Below are 21,053 nucleotides of genomic sequence, written 5' to 3'. Positions count from 1 at the left end.
ACTCTACCACCTGAGCCACAGCGCCCCTTCTGGCCGTTTTCCATATATGTGGTGCTGGGGAATCAAACCTAGAGCTTCATGTGTAGGAGGCAAGCGCTCTTGCCACTAGGCCATATTCCCAGCCCCACATGTAGTATTTTATGTCAGGAATTAATTTAAACAGTGTTGAATTTTTTATTGCCTTCAAAATAACCCATAGTCATTGACCTGTTTGTAATATTTTTCTTTGAACTTTGTCTTTGAGTAGAGCTAATTATTAGGACAATATTTTCATGAGAAAATAGAAAATGTAACATAAGAAAAGCATATGTAAGAAAGATATCCTGCCTATAAGCCATATTCATCTTTCTAGAAGGCAATAATGGCTTTGCATGTGTTGAGAAAACATCACTATGATATAAGGTGCATGTTGTTTTAACCCATACTGCACAGCTGACAGTAACACCAAAGTAGCTTCCCCAATATCCACAAGCTCCTCTGACTGAGACACAGCAAAATCTTAGTTGCTTCCAAAGTTGGTTAAAATTCTCTGGCGTGTTCAAACTGTTGTGGGGGGAAAAAAGTAATGCACCTCAGTATATATTTTATCTCATTGTTTTCCAAACCATATTTTGATTGTAGAAAGACATAGTAATACGTGTTAAAATAAAAATTCTTTCATTTTATAAATAAAATATCTGGTATAGTACTGTAATGACACGTATGATTCCATCTATATCACACTGCTTTATGGGAAACATACAGGGATGTGACCGTACTATAATTGCATTGGAAGTCTTGTCTAAATTCAATTTGATCATATTAATCAATATATTTATACATATCACATGTACACACGATGAAAACAGAATGAAATCTGTTATATGTAGTGACCTATTTAAAAGAAAGTGATATATATAAGAACAGATCCACTAGGAATATATACATACATACCCCCAAACGGAGATGTTTATGAAAGTCTTTGGCAAAGGGCTCCCTGATTTGTTGCCTGATCAGTCTCAACTGCCACCACTCTCCTCTCATAGGTTGTAAAGTCAGTCTTTTTTAGGATGGCAGAGAAAAGTAATCCCACTTTCCTTTTTAGCTCCTCTGTTAGATTGAGTTCCATTCTTTCATCTTTATAAGAGTGTGCAGATCTCCGATTATTCATGCTTAAGTTTTATCTCAGGGTTACAAGAGAATATCAAATACAATTCCCCCTTTGAGGTCGAGCTTTTTAAAGCCTACTGGGAAGATTGAAAATTAGATTGGTGGAGGGGTTCACAGAAAGTCTTATCTTCAACAGGTGTCATGAAAATATTAACCTTTAATGCTTTTGAATATACTCTTTCATAAAATGACTTGCCTGGAGATGAAGGAACGTTTAGATCTTTCCAGAATTCTTAGGGCTGGCAAGGTGTGTGTGCCTGATTTCACAAGCATGGCTGGTGTGCCTGGCAGTATCAACGGCGGTCACAGAGTCCTCACGGTGTTATCTCAGAAAAAAGGTTCAAAAAGGTGTCTTCTGTTAGTGCGAATTTTTTACTTTCTTTGTTTTTTTTTCAGTTCAGTGCATCTTTATTTTTTATATTTTAAAAATAATTACTTATTTATTGTCAAAGTAATGTACAGAGGGGTTACAGTTTCATACATAAGGCCATGGGTACATTTCTTGTACTATTTGTTACCTCCTCCCTCATTTCTCCCTCCCTCCCCCTTCTCCTCTCCTCCCATGAGTTGTTCAGTTGGTTTAGACAGAATGGTTTTGCAAGTATTGCTTATGGAGTAGTTTGTCTTTTTATCCTTTGTCTCTCAATTTTGATATTCCCTTTCCCTTCCCTAGCTCTAATACCAGTATATACAGTATCCAGGGTACTCAGATGAGATACAGTGATAGTGCAGGGACAACCACAGGAAGGGGATACAAGAGGATCATCAACAAAAGAAGCTACATTTCACATGGCATGTTGAAAGTAATTACAACAGTTATATAACAGTCGTTTCCACAACATGGAGTTCATTTCACTTAGCATCATCTTATGTGTTCATAAGGGTATAGCTATTGGGCTCTTGTGATCCTCTCCTGTAACTAGCCTAAATCTGTGCTAATTATTCCCTCTGAATAGAGGAAAACAGGGAGATTGATCATGTATGGACATATTTCACTATGTAATATAGATTTAGATGGTCAATTAGTGTTTGGATAAAATTTATTTTTATTGTAATGATATGAAGTGAATCGCTTAGCTGTGTGCTATGAAAAATATTTTATCTTTCATAATAGAAATAAAGATTCCCTTGCCCTTTTAGTCCATACACAAGTAGATGGAAATAAGCCATCTGTGTAGCAAAAAATATAAGCAAAATTTTCTTTCATATGTTACCTGAAAACACCTGCCTTCTCAGCCTGCTGCTGATCTGACCTCATCTTCTAACCTGTAAACTCTGCAATTAATCACTAAGCCAGTGTGGAAAGATCTTACTTTAAAATCCAGCTTTTTAGGTATCTTAATAATTACCTGATTAACAATATACAATACATATTTAATAAGTTAATATATGTGGCTATTTCTGTGCTGTATGAAAAAAATAGATGCTCTCTGATTTCATAGGATTCTGTTAGATTTTCATTCTAAGAAAAATAAGTGAATGCATACTTTAACAAGCTAGCATAAGTTACAAAGAAATCAAAATGTTTATTAGTGGACACCACTCAATATGGGATGCTTCAGTTGATAGTGAGTAAAGAATTGAAAATTGTTTTAGGAAAATCTGTGAGAACTGTGTTTGGGACAAAGAAAATCAAATGTAGAAATGACTTGTGGCAGGAGACACATATCTGAGGCAATGTAGCAGGTACCAGTGAATTAAGCATGCTGTTTAATACTAAGTGGAATAGAAAATTATTTAAGATGAAAGGCAAGAGATATCTTATTACAATAATTTTGTCTTCATTGTGGAAAATAGACCCTCTGGAGAAAGAATAGAAGGAAATGGCATGGTAGAAGCCATGATAATTGGGAATAATAGGATCATAATAAATACTATGTGAAGTGGATAGATTTGGATAAATATTAGAAGTGAAGTTACCAGAAGTAGCTGGTGAATTGGAAACTGGATAAGACAGAGAACAAAGATGACTAGCAGGGGATACAGTCACTAAGTAAAAACAGAAATTCTAGAAGAGAAAGAAGAGTGAAGGGTTTCTGCTTGGAAATCAGTACTTCTGTCATTATGCTCTGTTCTTAATGCCAGTAAACACCCAAGAGAAATTCTCAGTCACCATGGAACCCAGATCTGGAGTTGTGTTTCTACAAGTATTGGCATACATAGAAGGTTTACACCATGATACTATAGGATTCTACTTCCCTGGAGTGCAGATTCATACTCTAAGAGGAGACAGCAGGATCACATAAAATGTGTATTATGAAAAATCTATGCATGCAGGAAGCATTTGCTTTTATTTGGTATCTGTAGACAGGTAGAAGTTTCAACTAGGACAGACAAGATATTTCTTCATTTTATTTATTCATTTATTTTTTGCCAGTCCTGGGCTTGAACTCAGGGCCTGAGCACTGTCCCTGACTAGTTTTTGCTCAAGGCTAGCACTCTACCTCTTGAGCGACAGTGCCACTTCTGGCTTTTCCGGTTCATGTGGTGATGAGGAATCGAACCCAGGGCTTTATGTATGCAAGGCAAGCACTCTACCACTAGGTCTCATTTCTTAATGGTAAAATAGTCATTGCCCATTGTAAGAAATGGCAGTTTATCATTATAAGAATTTCACTGAAAGAATAGTATACCATAGAAACAGCAACAAAAATGAAATAAATCTGGTATATTTTTTCTGTACTGGGTACAATATAAAGACACCGGTACTTCAACAATTTTACAAAATGCAGTTGAGGGCATAGGATATGTCTGGATTCCTAACTTAACCTATTCACTCAAAAACACATAATGAATACATTTTAATAAAATTATGTAGTCTGCCAAATGGTTGTTAGTGCCTCCATATATTCTACATGTACAGGTTTTATAATTGTACCTAATTCTATGGCCTAAAGCTGGATATTGAAATTGTTAGCAGGTATATGTACAGATTTTTTTTGTGTTTCTTTTCCCCTTATGTATTCTGAATATTAAAATTCTAAGAGTATTTGCTAATAACTTTAAGTATTTTAATAAATATTGTCAAAAGCCTTTGAAAAACCATACCGATTTTCACATGAAGCAAATGCATGTGCAATTACACAAGTTACCAGGAGATCTTTGGTGTATAGAAAATCATGGGCTACTGGAGCTCAAAGTAGAAGTCCTGTATCCTTGCAAGGATGGCCAAAATATAGATTTTTTTAGTTAGAAGATAATTTATGAAATATTCCAATAGCCTCTTTAAAAAGACCATATATACCATGCACAACTTTATTTGATCATCTAGAGCAACCTCTGTGTTCTGTCACTGAAAATCATTGCTGAGCAGATGTGACAGAGACTGTAGGTCGCAGTGTGTCTCATGGTGTGTTCTCATGGTAAATCTCAAGTGCTTGAAGATACTTCCTAGTTTGCACCCTTGGGGGAAGAGGGAAGTATGCACACTCCTGCCTGCTGAGATTCTCAACTCTCTCAGAGCTACTTTTCATTTCCAACATAGTGTCCTGCAAGCATCGGTGTTGCACTGGTTCACCCTTTGTGCTTGCCTCACTCCTCTTCTTGAAGGGGACAATCCCTAGGTCTCCTGTGTTAAATCTGTTGGAGACTAGGGACAGGGAAGAACTTCATTAAAGTGTAATAGGAACTTTCTTTGATGTTTGCATCAGATAGATTTACTCTTAGATCAGATAGATCAAAACTGTGCTTCATTCTCTTAGTACATCTGAGTGAGGACATGTACAAAACTTTTGAATTCAAATTTGTTTTCCCAGCACACTTACATTGAATCATCTTATTCATATTGATTATATTTATTTAAAGCAAAACTGGTAGCAAAAAAACTAATAGGTATATAGCAGTTTATCTTCAAACATTAAATAACATCTATCATTTTTCTAAGAAAATTATGGGGTTTTTTTGTTTGCTTTTTTTGCCAGTCCTGGATCTTGGACTCAGGGCCTGAGCACTGTCCCTGGCTTCTTTTGGCTCAAGGCTAGCACTCTGCCAGTTGAGCCACAGCGCCACTTCTGGCTGTTTTCTATATATGTGGTGCTGAGGAATCTAACCCAGGTCTTCATGTACATGAGGCAAGCACTCTTGCCACTAGGCCATATCCCCAGCTCAAAGAAATACAAAAAGTAAATATCATATAGTCCTCTAATTTTTTGCTGAAAAATGAATAAGCATTCTGTTAAAAAAAGAAACATTTTATTTCCTCAATGTTATCTATCTCAATACATTTAAAAATATTAAGTTCCTATTAAATATTCATTTTGTAGAGAATGAAACATTTTTACAAACATGCCCTTATATAGAAATATACTTTTTAAAAACTAGAGATAATAAATTATGATAACAATCACTTAAAACCACAAAGTAAGTAGACATTTTATAATATATAGCCCAATAATCACAATATACTATATTCAGGCAAAAATGGCTTTCCTTTTATGTAAGAAACAACTGTGGTAAATAAAGTGCTCTTTTTTTTTCTTTGCTCTGTTCCCTATCAACATGACAAATAGTCACTTTAGAACACTGACAGACTAAAAATAAGTTCTAATTTAAATCTCAATGAATAGTTATAAGGGCAGTATTTGCATATATGTAAACAAGTTTCTCAAGATGTTGATATCTCAGAATTTCTGAGTGCTGAAAAATATTACAGCTTTGTTCATTATGAAACACAGTATGAAACACAGTGAAAATGAAGGCTATTCAACCTAAAAGTAATGGTGTTAGGGTTATCCATTGGTATTTTATTATTTAGGAGTATGCAGTTGTTTAATGTTGAATACAAGTTTGACCTAATATCCTTCTGACTTCATTCATCTTACTTGCTGTCATTACCATGATGACTTAAGCCATTGATAACCTATATTTCCTGTTTGTAAAAGCTGAAAGAACTTTAAGAATTACAAAGTTAATTCTTTTTATTTAGGGAATTAGGGAAATTATGTAGAAATTTATAGGATAAAATTTTTATGCATTCCTGTCAAATAATGTAGATATAGTTTATTTTTAAGACAATGATACATACTATAGTCAGCACCTACTTGATTCAGATTTATTTTTATACATTTTATACATTTAAATGGTATATGGCTTCTTTCAGAAATTATTAAAAATAAAGATAATTATGTCATATTACAAAGAAGGTTAGTATTAATTGGCAATTTTATTGAGCTGAGAAATACCTCAGAGATTAGTTAACTAAATCTCTAGATGTGTCTGTGAGGACATTCCCAGAGAGGATTAGATATATGTGGCTCTTACCTAAGAACTTCTTTAGTCCTTTGCTTGAAGAAAAATGTGGGTGAGACTCTTGGGAGGCAGTGGAACTAGGAAGAACATCAGTAGGTGTGTGTCCTTGGTTACTCTAACTTGCTCTTGTCCTTCCTGTTACTTTTCTGATTCAAAAAAAATTTTTTTTCCAGTTCTGGGGCTTGAAGTCAGGGCCTGAGCACTGCCCCTGGCTTCCTTTTGCTCAAAGCTAGCACTCTACCTCTTGAGTGACAGTGCCACTTCTGGCTTTTTGTTTATGTGGTGCTGAGGAATCAAACCCAGGGCTTCATGCATGCTAGGCAAGCACTCTACCTCTAAGCCACATTCCCAGTCTGATTCAAATAATTTTTAAAGAACAGAGGCAAGTGTGGTTGTGGACACCTGTAATCACAGCACCTAGGAGGGTACGGGAAAAAGAGCTGAAAGGTTGAAGCCAATCTAATCCAGTTAAAGCTTTTTTCAAAAATAAAAATAAAAATAAAATACACATACAGTCCCAACCCTTTTCTTCTATCACTGTAAAATAGATTGGCCACACTAGAGCAATATTCTAACAGGCATGGTTTTTTATGTTCCAAGATTATTCACCTCTTCTGATTCTGATTTTCTTGTAGTGTTTTCATGTTTTCTGGAGCTGAATGGACTTGGGGTGGGGGGAAGAAAGGGACTCTATTAGGAAGGTTCATGGCTCAAAATTTCCAGCCAGAATATAGAGCAGAAAGAACCACAATTCAGTAAATACAGAAAATCTGTGAAAAGTCACACTGTTGTTCTGTTTTCAGAATGCTAGGATTCAAGTGCACACTGCACAGGTTAAAAACGAGTAAATAGATACAAGATATTTCCTTCAACAAACTGATCCAATATGAAAAAATACATCCACAAATTGTACCTCCATTGATCACAAAGGTAATTTACCATCTAATTAATTGATGCTGCGATATGTTCATGTCCTATCCACATATAATAACTTTCTGGTTGCTTTGTTGCCAATTACCACTGGTCAATCAGTGATCACTACACATTTAAAGAAAACCTGAAAGAATGTAAAACTAAAAGAAGCAAATAAGTTTTTTTGAGACTTACAGGAGTTAAATATAGATAACAGAGTTTAAAACATTTCATATCCATCTAAATATTTCCTCACAATGATACAACAGATTTCTTTGTTAAAATAATATTAAGTAGCTTTCACAGGACCAATACAAGATTAAAAATAACTGTAGAAATAAAAGTGATTAAAATATAAATTAAAAATTCAATAAGATTATTTGAAGATAAAGTCAGAAACATGCTTATGTTGCTGATAGCATAATAAAAGGGAGAGAAATAAGATGTGAAGGGATGAAACATTAGAATTTTACTCTGGGATATCTGAATGACAATGGGAAATGGAATTTATCAAAAAGGTAGCATATCAACTTTTTGCATAAATGAAATCATCTTTCCAAATTGAGTTTAATGAGTGAACAAACACACGTACATTCAGCCTCACAAGACAATTATTGAGTGACTTCTAAACATTGATCATTCCATAATATTGGGGTTTTCTTTTTCACAACAAAAGAACACAAAGAACAATGAGTGGGGACCATAAATGCACTCAATCTCTGTATCCACCTATTTATATACTGTTCTGCGGTTACTATTAGCATTGCTATTATCATAGTCAAACTATAGTTTCTGACTATCAAATTTTATTTATCTTGTCTGATTTTAATGTTGAGTCATATCTCACTTAGTTAGCTAATTTTCCACTCTGACCCTGGCTGATCCCTCTGCCTCAGCGACAGTGAGAGCTTCCCTTAGCCTTTTCTGGGTGTTAAAGTTTATTGACATCTGGGTTTCTCGAGTCCTTATGGCCCTCAATCATGCCATCCAGATTTTCTCGTTATTTTATCTCTGATTTTTTTCTGGAACAGATACAGATCTCTGCTGGGAAAAGTGACAACTTGCCTCAAGGTGTGGCATGCAGAAAGAATTCCTCAAGTGATCTCTTGCAACATGCCTTTGCAGTTTGCAGTTGGAGACTGGCATCATCTCAGCTTTCTACAGCTGTATGACAAGTGCATAATGCTTTTCAGAGGCTATAAATGTACTCCAATCACTTTAGTGCCATTTTATGAATACATTCTGAAGAATTACTTCTTCAGAGCACAACCATATCCGGGTAGATTTCTTGCCTTGTTGCAGCACTCGCTCAAATGGCCCTCCATAGTTTTGAGACGTTAATGCACCTAGAAAGCAGTCTGACTTATGTTAGGAAGATGGATGTGGAAAGTGGGAGCTTCTGCAGCACAGAATTTTAGAGATATGAAATATACATGGTATAAAGAAAGGTTTATTAACAGTAAACCAATTAAAAGTAGAATAATATTAACATATGCATTATACTGATCTTATAAAGTGTGATGTCTTTTAAATGTACATTTTGCATTTATTATGTCTTTTACATGGAGCAAATTGATCAGTTTCATTAAAAATAAAGCAAGCCATAGTAATGAGTATGAATAGGAATTCATATACATATCTTCAGTGCAGGTCAGTTACTATTTCAGAAAAGGATCATATTAAAATTTTATGTTTTGAAGTGTATTACCAAACCAGTTCTGAAACTCATTAAACAGATAGTAAAATCTAATTTAACTTCACTTAATGCTTCTTTTCTTTAATCTTATAAAAGCAAATGAGCTTGTCAGTCTTTCCCTATAAAAGTCTAATACTCGTTTATTAGATATTACAAAGCCAAGCATGAGAGTAGTTATCTTTACTTTATCCTAGTAACTTCCTATTGTATACATTGACTTTTAATTTAGTGAGAAAATCTCTCTGAGGCTTTTGTCAAAGTGGCACATCACCAGAGAAATTAGATAAGGTTTCTAGAAAACAGATACTTTCGTCTAAATGATTTTAGTAGTTCTTGAACACTTTATTCTTAAGGAATAAAAATGCTTATTTGTGCCTGCTAGAATTCAGGGTTGAGGATTTACTATCATTAGGAGGTAAAGCATATAGCAAACATATTGGTGCATGTTATTCATACTTAATTTTGATTTTAGTAACTATACTTCATATTTTCATTGAGAAGGATTGACCAGGACAATTCCCTACATTATCCAAAAGCATATTAGACTTACTAAAACATTAATTTCAGTGTCCCGATCACAAATATGCCTTTAACTAGTGGATTTTGTTACTTTCCTACATGACTTCATTGAAGGAATAGATTTTGTCTACTGTTTGAAAAAGAATGCTTTGTCCAAAATTTTCAAATGCAATCCTAATCTATGCATTATTGTATTTGTAAGAGAAGAGTTCAAGGTGTTATGCATCATGCCTATGATATATTTAAATACAGTATCCAAGTTCATGAGACATAAAACTTATTTGAAATAGTTCTACTGAAGGAAATAAGCTTTTTTTCCCCCAGGTCTGTGGTGTATGTGTGTCAACTAACACACAAGTCACAATATCTCATGAGTGTTCTTGTAGAAGTAAGAGGCAGTAGTGCAAGCCTACCCATGCAAACACATGCCAAATTCGGGCTGCGTGCTAAACTCACATACCTTCCTGCCCAAAGCAAAGTCACACAGTGAAGACCCAAAGCAGGCAGCAGGAAACAGCTTGTCCCTGACAGAGGTGTGGATAGTCCACACAACTGTGAAACAGGACCAATATCTTCCTAAAGATTTTAAAATAATAAAGTCAGCACTGGTTTTTCAGTTTAAAGATGGTTTTGCACAAAATGTATGTAACATAAAGACATTACTCTTCCTCTATATTCATAAACTTGCTACACATTGTCGACAATTATACTTTACATGTGCCATTTTGTATACAAATGTAAAACACTTGGCACTTAAAATATATTAAATCAGAAAACTTAGAGCTTATTAAATAATCATAGAAGAAATACTTCCTCAATACTTGTGATGCTAAGATCAATTTGAGTAGAAAATGTTAAGAATTACAGAAGTAAATTTCTCAGTCAGATAGTAGTTTATTTTAACATATTATAAAAACAGACTAAATACTAACAGAAAAATTATATGTCAAACTATTATGAGCTACAAATGAGATTTTTTGCATTTTTGTGCAAAATATTTAGACTATTTTGTTTGGACTACATTATAATTATAACATTATCAACATTAAAACATGTGGCATAATTACATCACTTAAATAGTCATTTTTGAGGTCTTACATTTCAGTGGAGTAGATAAGATTTCTTTGTAAATATAATTCATTATCAGGACTTTGCTTTCCTAATAATATTGGAAGATTAAAAATCCCTTGTTAACAGTTCATAAAGGAAATGCTTGGAGATAGGGATATATTATGCTTATTTACAAACATGCAAAAACACTGAAATATGAGACCGTAGGAACACTTTTAGCTTATGGCAATTATCAGCAGCAACTTATCCTTAGAAAAAATATTGGTGATTTTGGAAATGTTCTAGTTGCAGTTTTAATCTAAGAAGAGCTATTTATATTCTGAAGTTTTGTTTATCAGTGTTTCCAAACCTCGTGAATTATTAGTTTCCTTTTTCTATTCTAGACTTAAATTTGTTCAAACAGGCTATTAAAGCTAGCACTGTACAAAAATTAGCATAGACTTACAGACTTTTCACTGGTTTTGAAAATGGAGCAATTGGGCAAATGGTTTCCTCAGTAATAATCCTTTCTGTTTAAAGAGATCTTTCAATAGGGAAGAATATATAAGCATCTTGGGATTTATTTTTGAGATTTCTAAAGCACATACTCTCCTTATGAAAATTAATAAATAGGTCTGAGGAAGTGATCCTAGGGAAACTTACCTTTTTGTAAGTATGCAATCAAGCTTAAACATGTATTCACAATCTATTTTGGGATGAAATTGTTAGACTGAACTGAGTGGTCAGGGTATCAGACTTGCATCAGACTTGCTAGGCAAGCAATCCACCACTTGCAATACACCACATTCCTTTTCTTTAACAGATTCTTCAGACAGGATCTCAAGCCTCTGCTTGGGCTAGCATTAGAAAATGATTCTCCTACCTTGGCCTTCCCAGTAGCCAGGAAGGAATTTGCAATTGCACCTAGTGTGTGTGTGTGTGTGTGTGTGTGTGTGTGTGTGTGTGTGTGTGTGTGTGCACATATAGTATATATTATACATACATAATACTATATATTTTATAAAGTATAGAAAAAACATATCAATGGCAATTTTATTTTCTTGGAGAATCTAAGGGTTCATTGTAGTCTCGTTATTGGATGAATGTGCCTGGACTGTTTTACCAATATCTCTTTTTCCTGAATAATTACTTAATTATTGTCAAAGTGATGTACAGAGAGGTTACAGTTTCATACGTAAGACAGTGGGTACATTTAATTAGCAGCATAAACTTTTAGCAGAATCATTCACTTCACCAGGATGGAAAGCAGTATTATTTCTTACTCTTTTTCCTTTGAATTAGTTACCTCATTTGAGATTATTCATTTGATTGAATACATGGTTGGTATAGACATCTGTTGCTAGGTGTATCTGGTTGTCATTTTTTTTTTTTTTTTTTTTTTTTTTTTTTTGCCAGTCCTGGGCCTTGGACTCAGGGCCTGAGCACTGTCCCTGGCTTCTTCCCGCTCAAGGCTAGCACTCTGCCACTTGAGCCACAGCGCCGCTTCTGGCCGTTTTCTGTATATGTGGTGCTGGGGAATCGAACCTAGGGCCTCGTGTATCCGAGGCTGGCACTCGTGCCGCTAGGCTATATCCCCAGCCCTCTGGTTGTCATTTTAATAATGGTTTGCCTAGAAGAAACAACCACAATAATGGTATATTTTTCTGCTTTTCTTTTAATCTTTCTTTTTCCAATATAACTTTTCAATAAATTGAATGTGTATTTTACCACAGGGTATTTTCACCTTTCTCAGAGTGTATTTATACTTACTTTTCATTTTTGCTTTTGGAAATATTTAATGACCAACTGATAGAGAATAAACTTTTAAGGAAGCATCTTTTTAAAAATTTTCAGTATTTCCTAAATCCTCTTTGTTGTAGATTACTTAATGGTTCTTAGAATAGGCTGTATAAAGCAATAAATTTTGTCCTTCTAGTCATCTCACACTATAATTTATAAGTTATATGCTAGCTTTTATTGATCTAGAATGAATATGATTTTTGTTACTTTAATCTTTACAGAATTCTAAGAAAATTATCTACTCAGGATTGGCTACACAATTTTTGAGGCCTAACACAAAATAAACATGTAGGGCCTCTGGGAATTTCAAACAATTTCCAGGTGAGCCCAGTAGGTAAAGTATGAAGTAAAATTAAATTTTAAAAAGTTACAGAATATTCAAGTATTAGTGGAATATATAACTAAACATTATACATGTAACCTCACTTAAAGAACAGTATTTTTTATATCTTTGTTGTAAAGATGATGCTGGAGGGGTACACTTACATAAGTAATGTAATGAGTACATGTCTTTTTAAACACTGTTACCCAAGCCCTTATTTTCTTCTATATACCCCTCCCTGCTCCCCTTACCCCAACATAGTGTCAAGTGAGAATCATTGTAAAGCAGTGTTTTTAATGAACTCAAAATTTAGACTCACAGTTTCATTCACATCTTTATTTTTGAATATTTATAGATATAATTTTAATCTAAAGTCTAACTTCTGGACATTCTAACCAGTCTCAGATTCTACTCCATATAAACCATTTAGAGAGAATACAATTTTTCTCTGCTATTAGAAGGAACATGTGGAATTGTCTATTCATAGACTTTTGCTGTTGTACAACTACAATTTGATGCGTTTCTACTTAATACATGGCAGCCTATTAAAAATATAAAGTCAGAAACCACACACTCTGTGCCCTAAGCAATTCTGAACACACACACACAGCCTTGCTAACAGTCCCAGCGGTAATTCTCTTCTATGAAGCAATCACTTTTTTTACTTTTCACTCTTTATTCATGAAAAAAAAATCCAGACCCAGTAACATGTCAATTGAGTGGCTGTAACAATTCAATTTATTAATTTCTCTCTCACAACTTGACAACCTTTAGTGAAAAGAATGATGCAAATGTTGACCAAGAGGCTCCATAGAAATTCAGGGTTTGTGCCAGCAGTGTTATACTCAGAATTTCCTACAATAGGCTTGGTGGATATCCCTTGAGCTATTCCAGCCCAAGCTGTAAAACTTAAAGTGAATATGCAATTTAACATAAAAAGTGTGATTCAAACAATCGTAAGCTATGTAAGGCACTCAAATATCAATGCTTTCTAAGATTATATTAATTGTGGGGAAAATTAGAGGTGAAAAGAAAGGTTGGCAGTGACCTAGAGGCAGATACTTCTAAATAGTTAAATGAAAGCTTTTTAAAAAAAATACATGTCTTTCTCTGGAAGCAAAGATAAGTAATTTAAACAAAGGGTTAAACATCAAACAAGATTCATTGATATTTTCTTTGATTAGTTGAGGCATGACCTGGGGCAATTATGCATTACAGCCAGTTCCCTAGATTATCACCTTGATATTTGCTTTTAAATATATATTTAATATAGTTATATTCTAGGACTAGTGTTTGCTGCCAGATAATCACCAAGAATAAGAATGGTTCATTTTTATCTTAAAAATAAAATACTAGCTGTTTCCAAGTCAAGCTTGAAGTTTAAGTTTTATTTCAGAACAAACTAGCTGGCAACCGATGTATGTATACTGCTTTAGGCTAAGCACTAGCTCCTTTATAGTGAGTAAACACTGAGAGTTTCTTCTCAGTGATTTCGATTATTGAATGGCATATTTTATCCTGTTTTCTTAGTAGGGAAAAATGAAGATATACAGACAACAGTCTCCATATTTTTTTCCCAGTGACCAAAGGAACTCAGATGTTCTTAATTCTGTCAGATGTCAGAGGTTGTGGCTCACTCCATGCTAACAGAGCAATAGTCTGAAATACACCAGCGCTGACCACAAGACTGAGCTTTCCATCAGGATTTTATCCTCAGTTATTTTATGGGAAACCTTGGGAAATACACCACTGGATTAATGTATGTTCTCATTGCTTTTGGTCTGTCATGATGACCTTGTCACAGAAGAATGCTTTATTCTTTGGGTCAGTTTTTCTACCACAAATCTGACTTTTCTAAAATGCTCTGCTCCATCTTTCTGGCTTTTTTTTTTTCCAAGCAAAAACAAAGGACTTTGTCTTAATTCCTCAACGAAGATTTGATGCTAAAGTGTAACATTGCTATTACTTCTCCTAGATTTAAGCATGGTTGCACATTCAATTCCCAAAGTATATTATTTCACTTCTAAAACTGATTTAATCTGTAACTATCAAAAGGAAACAAAGTTTCACCACAAATATTGTAGAGTTACCTTATTTGTTATCGGGCAGAGGAATATCACTTTTGGTCTCAAAAAATTCATTTCTTAATCAGACACATAACATTTTTATTCTGATATTAATTGGTCTTTTTTTTTTCAAAATAAAGCAAAAATGCTATATCTTTCTTTCCATCACATACTTTCAGTTCAATTAAAAAAGTATGGAAACACTCCTTTGACCAATATTGACAGAACTTCAATGCATATGAAACCATTCCTTTATGAAGCTTACTTTAGAAAAAAGGATTTGAACCAAATATTAGTAGGTACTACAAATAGATTATAAAATATAAAAAGGGAATATGCTACTAATAAGAATCCAGTAGAGTGAGAATATCCTGATAGCTGAAAGGTAATTTGGAGTTTAGAGGACAAAATTTCGTATAGTATGCAAAGTATAGTATCAGAAGGCAAAGAGCCCCAAAATGAGAACAGGAGAGAAAATGTATGTGGTACCAAGAAATCTGGGGCATCCACGATTGAAAGAAAACTAATATGCCTGAGCTCAGCTAGCAGAGAAGGAAAAATAATGGAAGTAAGCGAATGGGAGACCACATAGTTCATAGTAGCAGACACGTGGGTTGGATCTATATCAGAATTGAAAGTCAAACAAGGCTTTAAGATGAGGCATCTGGTAGATAAGTTGCCTTTGGTAAAAACAATCACTTTTGACTCCAGTCTATAGAATGGATTGACTAAAGTCTGAACGGATATGGGAGGATGATTCAATGGATTAAAGCAGCAGTTCTTAAGAATATTGTGGATTAGGATAGGAAAAATAATAAAAGGATATGTGGATAGACATATCAACAATGTAACAAATAACTTACTGTGAAATGCTGGTAATTTGTCCTCATGACTTGGAAGCAGCAGTCTTCATGAGTGATTGCCCACAGGGCGGCCAGTGCCCTCTGTCATGTGAGGACACAGAACCAGCCTGTAGCCCTCACCAGACATCCTGATATAGGGCTTCCCCTCTTTCTATTCTGTGAAAATAAAGTTTCCCTGATCTATAAACCACTTGGTTTATGGAGTTTTGTTATAGCACTGAATAGACTAAGATACGTGGGATCAGAAACAGCTAATAGGTTTCAGGCTTTTACAGTGAGATCGTGATGGGATTTCCCATGATTGAAATTGCTGAGTAGAACTAATATGGGATGGGGATCATTAGTTTATGCTTACATATGCTAAGGTCAGAATGATATTTGAGAGTTTATGTCAAGTAAAGGATTAATTTTGCCTGATTTGCCAGATTTCGTAATAGAAATAGCAGTATCATAAATCAACAGGAAAACAAATAGTCTTTGTAGGTATAAAAATAACACAATGAATGAGTCTAGCATTAAAGACTGAAGAAGAAATCCAAGGTGCAATGTTTTGCAATTAAAGAAAGTGAAACTTTGTAAGTAGCAGAAGGACTGGCTAAGTATTTGGGTGAATTTTTAACTTTTCAGTTCAAGAAAATTACTATCTTATCTATTGTAGTTATCTATCTAAGCAAATACTTCCAGGTGATTATAATCTTCGATGTGCTGCTTTAAGTCCATTAAAACTACTTTTTGGTTTAAAATAACATGTCTCCTCTTTCTTACTCTTATGTTCCCTAAACCTACTTCCTCTTTCCTACTCTTACCTTCCCTATGCCAAAGAGATTTGGCTAACTAGGAAATACATATAACAATGGTTGTATTAATTAGAATATAAGAATTACTATAATGAGTGCCCATCTTGGACTGGAATGTAGCTCAGCCAGTGCCAAAGCACTAACAAGGGCCATGTCCTGGGTTCAGTCCCCGGTACGAAAAAAAAGTACAAGATAAAAAGGTAGAGTTAAAAATAAAATCCAAATCTCTATGTCTTATCATCATGACATCACGTTTCACTCTGTCCCGAGAGTTCTAGGAATTTCCTGTAACATGCCATTCAGGTGTGTCAGATTCTTTCATCGTGCCGGCCCTCACTCTTTATGTTAGTGGAGTCGCCTTCATTTGCTGATGGACAAGGACTTGGCAAGCTGGTTTACACAGGCGGTTTTAATAGAAAATAGTTGGAATGATTATGTAGTTTTGGCCACTTTCCTATTGACAAACAGCAATATGGACATCGACATACAAGAGAACCGGGATAATTACGTTTACTCAATGTTCAGGAGGTAAAGGAAATAACTTCAGCTAAGCCATTGTTTTTGCTGCAGAAATGGAACCTAAATTAAATAACTTACACCCAAAGTATGGTTATTTGTTTATATTTTTCTTACAGTACCAAGTTTGATTATAGAATTTATTCTACTACATAAAGAGATGCATTCAGCATGTTACCCGATCTGGAGAAAATAAAGGTCACTTTCCATCGCACTGCTGTAAGAATATCTTTGTTCTTGTATCCCAAATAATACCATAGATATCTCTATTCAAATGAGCTCCGGATCTTAGAAAATAGATTGGAACAAACTTTAGATGGAAGTCCATTTGTTTGCACATCTGCTTGCTCCTCCTATGAGGTCTTAGAAACTGGCTGAAAACTCATCTCAGGCACAGTGGTAGAGACTGCATCACACAGTATTCTACTAAGCAGATGCAAATGCAATCCTGTTTATTTCTTGCTCATTTCTACCCACATGTACCCACAATAGAAAATAAAATACATCTTATTTTTTTCCCTAATATAATTGCAACTCATCAGTGGTGCAACTTTCTATACCCATGTACTTAAAAAAACAAAACAAAACCGATTCATGGTTAACTATCATGTGAGGACCGCATTACATAAAGAAACCCTACTCATTGGTTGACTAGAATTTCCCCTGAGATCTTTTTATTTGGATATCCTTCCATTAAAAAACAAATAAACATGAGCACATTTTGTTTGATGATGGGAAAATGTATGACCATATTTTTTCAAGTGTTAAAATAATTGTTGAAATAAAACTTTATCTTAACATGTGGTTTATGATTTGAATGAGCTGTGCTTCTGTAGAAGAATGGGTTAGAGATTCGAAACTGAGCCAGCAAGTTAAAATCTATGGCACAATGTTGAAATCTCCACAGGTAACTGCCTTAATATTGATCTTTTATATGGGCTGGAAGATCTGTCATGATGATCTATTGACTTATGGGGCTGGAGATGAAGGTTACAGATGCATTCTCTGGATTGTATTTCTCCTCACAAGGCTTTATAAAAATATAGCCAGACTTATTTTGAAAGACATTAGGAAAGTGAAAATGTGTTTTCCAAGAATTGATATACTGACACACTAGGTTCAATTTTTGACTTCATTTCTGAAAAGTATATAGGTTTATTTGGAACTGATCGAGACCGAAAATGAATGTAGGTGGAGGCTGGAAAGACAAACCTGAAGACCTACAGCCATGACTCAGGCTCCTTGATACAGTGTTATCTATGAAAGCCCAAAGTTAAATACCTTTCATCATGTGAGAATGAAGAATTATCAATAGGTTCATAACCCTCATTTTCTAATATTGACCAGGAGTCAGATATGTTTTATGGGGAGACTCTATGGCTGGGGAATTCTTGTGACTCTTAGAAGTGTAATAGGAGACTCTTTTTTAATCTTTGGAGACCTTTAGAAAAAGCTCAGTTTGGATTTGCTTTGCTGGAGATCAGTTATTTCTGGTAAGATTGGTTTCATGTAAAATCTCCAGAGATTAGTGTCAGCATACAGAATAGAGGCCCAGACCATTGCTTACTGTCCAGTGTTCAATGAGGTCCTAGTCCCAGAAAGTTGAGCGATAGCAAGTAAAGATGTAAAACATTATGTTTAATCTTTCTGTAAAATATCTATACAAAGATAGCCTAAGTTTCACTTATAACCAAGAAAGACTATCTGTGTATTGTGTTCAGTTTTTACAAATATGCAAAAATGTAGTCCCTTCTATGGCTAATGCCACTGATTATTTACCATGATTATTATGACTGTTTGGGGAATTCATTTTTATGACTTAAGTAAAAATATTAATAATAGAAAAATTATGATTTAATTCTTGACCTTCTAATAGTACCAATCAATACATACCTGTAGAAGAAGAGATTATATGATGAAAAAAATACAAAAAATTATAATGCCATCATTTATGTTTATGTATTTTTGTCTATTTGTACACTGTAAAATGATCACCACACTCAAACTCTCATATTCATTAATATGTCTATCGCCTCTTATAATTCCTTATTGTCTACATATACTTATTGGTGGCTAGGAAATTTAATATCTACCTTTATTTAGATAATTTCACTTATATAATACAGTATGTTAAGTTTTCAGGAAGTTGTTTTATTAATGTTTTATATGCCATTTGGCTTATTATCTTTTATAAAAATTTAGTATTTAACTGGAAAAATAGTCACTATTTCTACGCAGAATTCTATGAGGCGAAATCCAGTCTACTTTTAACTTAAGAATAGGTTTAATTCTTATATATTTTTACTTACTACTTTGCTGGCGATTCTCATTTTATCATGCAGCCTGGTGCAAGGAGTGCATCAGGTCTCTTAACAAGAGAACAATGACACAAAAAATGGAAATCCATACTATGAACAGGTCTTACATCAACCATTTCTGATTAATTCTCCCTCTGTTTTCAACATCTAACTCATCCTGACTGAATCAATCAAAAAGCTATTACTTTTTTACTTGGAAGTGTTGCTTTCAAAATCAATAAAAACACAACTCATTTTTAATATGCAGTATATTACAAGAATGAAAATTCCCATTTACTTGAGGTAAAAAGCTCAGAAAAGAATGTAGTAGTTGAAAAACTCTCTCTCTCTCTCGTGTGTATGTGTGTGCACACACGTACACGTGTAAATTCATCATAGGCTTTATATTGCAGACCACATTTTCATCATGAATAACTTTTATGAGTTTGTGTAGCTAGATAATTTCAAAGAAAATAGCGAATTTCTAACTGTATGGTGAATAGTTGCCTACATCATAGATCTGAATTAAGGCACTGAGATAATAATCGTCCTTACTGGAGTGTTAACTACAATTTGTAATTCTATTTTGAAACTTGTACTAACCATCCAGACAAAGTCTAGCAAAAATATTATTTAGGTTATTGTTAGAGGAACTAAGAACATCAAGCTGTATAATTATTAAATAAACAGCATTCATTAATAGGAAAGAAAAATAAATAGAAGCTCTGCTTCCTATTTGAAAATGATTAATTTAACTGAAGATTTATAAGCAGGAATGTCTGTTTACTGGTATGTCTTAATCACCCCTCTTCTGTACTCCCATCATAATTATGCATGCTTCTCTTATTGAACTTGAGACAATGATTAAAATCAATTTGCATTTGTAATTCAGTTATGCTTCTTAGCTTATGTCATTTTAAATTTATGATACCATATGAAATAAGCTATTTTCTATGAGAATATCTTGGCATTGGTTTATGCCATTCAGTATTGTATTATGCAATGAACCTTATTATTTTGGCATATTGATGAAAGTTCATTGTTTTACTGAAATTTTTTATAACTGATAATCCATGAACTTTCAGTACTATGTCTTTGAATCTTATCACTTGGTCACAGGAGAGAAGTTTTAGATCATTAGAACTTGACAGTTTTCAGTAGAGTGTGTGCTTAGTTATGAGATAGAATTGAGTTTGGTACATAGGTGATGGATGAATTTTTGCTGAATGATGGATAGGTGTTCATTCTGTTAATGACATTTCATCTATCAACTACTTTTGATGTGGTTGATCACAAGATGTTGCTGACTCAATTTTTGTGGATTAACTGATGTGAGAGTTGTACCTGTTTGAAGTTTCAGGGATACATATTTTCTCCTGTTGGGAGTATTATTTGTTGAAAAATTTTCTACATGAGTCTTTTACTGACCACTTTTTTCCATATCATGGAAAATTTATGACTCTAACCCTTCTATTCTTCCAGAATGTTACAAATAGGAAATTTTTATATATTTTAAAGAAAATAAAATGAATTTTTGTCTTATACAGTAGAGTAAGCTCCAAAAATACCATCTCAATTAAGTAATTAAAAATAGAAGTGCAATGAAAATAATATAGGAAACTGAAAAGTAAGCAAAAGTATAAGAATTATGAAGAGTAGTTAAAATCAAACCATTCAAGGAAAATTGAAAGATAAATAGAATAAAAACAGCAGGGATGAGAAACAGAACCAGGAGGTTAAGATGTCAGAAAAATAATAGAAAATGGGATTTTTTTTAACATTTAAAGAAAAATAAAAGGACAATGAAACAAAGCAAAGA

At 34.0% G+C, this 21,053-nt stretch overlaps 1 protein-coding gene across 1 annotated transcript in view; it reads left to right on the top strand.

The window, feature by feature from the left end:
* Gpc5 (glypican 5) overlaps nt 1-21,053 on the top strand; it is a 455,251-nt gene that overhangs the window by 320,822 nt on the left and 113,376 nt on the right.

Source organism: Perognathus longimembris, chromosome 3, assembly GCF_023159225.1.
Source record: "Perognathus longimembris pacificus isolate PPM17 chromosome 3, ASM2315922v1, whole genome shotgun sequence".
NCBI classification, from domain to species: Eukaryota; Metazoa; Chordata; class Mammalia; order Rodentia; family Heteromyidae; genus Perognathus; species Perognathus longimembris.
The sequence above is the reverse complement of the archived record's forward strand: the minus strand, read 5'-3'. Positions and strand labels throughout refer to the sequence as shown.